This window comes from Paramormyrops kingsleyae, unplaced genomic scaffold, assembly GCF_048594095.1.
Source record: "Paramormyrops kingsleyae isolate MSU_618 unplaced genomic scaffold, PKINGS_0.4 ups35, whole genome shotgun sequence".
Taxonomy (NCBI): domain Eukaryota; kingdom Metazoa; phylum Chordata; class Actinopteri; order Osteoglossiformes; family Mormyridae; genus Paramormyrops; species Paramormyrops kingsleyae.
This window is the reverse complement of record NW_027325973.1, coordinates 651562-652561: the sequence shown is the minus strand read 5'-3', so window position 1 is coordinate 652561 and position 1000 is coordinate 651562. Positions and strand designations below refer to the sequence as shown.

The following is a 1000-nucleotide window of genomic DNA, read 5'->3' as shown; positions in this document are numbered from 1 at the left end:
ACTGACTGACTGACTGACTGACTGACTGACTGAGTGAGTGAGTGAGTGACTAATAGACTGAGTGCTGTGAGGGGGGGGGCCCTGTCTGTGCGTGGCCCCCGTTTCCCGCCGTTTTTCTTTTTTTTTTTTTTTTTTTTTTTTTTTATTTTTTTAAAGGAAGGTGACACACTGTTTGTGCGGTGGACAGCTGCGCTGAGGTAAGGCATGATGTCATCTTTGCCTTTTGAATTTCCCCTCATGTTTGTTAAAATGATTGCTGTCTTTTGAGAGGACAGGAGGACAGGGAGGAGTCGGGGCCCCGAGGACGGCGGCTGCGACGCCCCTGGGCATTCTACTCCGAGCGGGGGCGTCACGCAGGCCCGGCTAACGGCGACGGGCTTGGCGGCGGCCCCATATCGACTCGGGTCTCTCTTCATCCCGTATAAATCTTTCGCCTTTTACTAAAGATTTCCGTGGAGAGGGATAGCGATGAGTTCATGGTATTTTTGGAGGCTCTGCCCAAGCAGAGCTGCACTGCTGCTGTCAAAGGAAGACTGGGCCCGGCTTAGCGGCTGGCGTTAGGTGCCCGGTGGCGCGGCTGTGGTCTCCCTGGATCACGCGTGGACTCGCCGGGCGACACCTGCCAGAGGGGCTGGTGAGGGCTGAGCCGCGCCAGCTCCGTCGGCATCCCGCATGCCGGCGCCCGGCGGGGCGCAATTTGTGGGTATCGCTTCTCGGCCTTTTGGCTAAGATCAAGTGTAGTATCTGTTCTTATCAGTTTAATATCTGATACGTCCCCCATGGAGGGGACCACATATTAAACGGATTTTTGGAACAGGGAGCCGGAAGTGGGGCTTGCCCCGTCCGCTCCACGCATCGACCCGGTATTGCAGTGCTTCCGGGAATGGTGCACCTCTACTGCCCCCTGTTGTCGAAAGGCAGAACTGACTGACTGACTGACTGACTGACTGACTGACTGAGTGAGTGAGTGAGTGAGTGAGTGAGTGAGTGAGTGACTAAT

General features: G+C 55.6%; 2 non-coding genes across 2 annotated transcripts; both read left to right on the top strand.

Annotated features, from left to right (window-relative positions):
• The first annotated feature begins 396 nt into the window (after positions 1-396).
• Positions 397-510, top strand: LOC140585798 (U5 spliceosomal RNA). Its single transcript, XR_011987736.1, has one exon. It is a non-coding gene; the product is annotated as a U5 spliceosomal RNA (small nuclear RNA).
• A 195-nt stretch (positions 511-705) lies between these two features.
• On the top strand, positions 706-897 carry LOC140585972 (U2 spliceosomal RNA). Its single transcript, XR_011987909.1, has one exon. It is a non-coding gene; the product is annotated as a U2 spliceosomal RNA (small nuclear RNA).
• The last annotated feature ends 103 nt before the right edge of the window (positions 898-1000 follow it).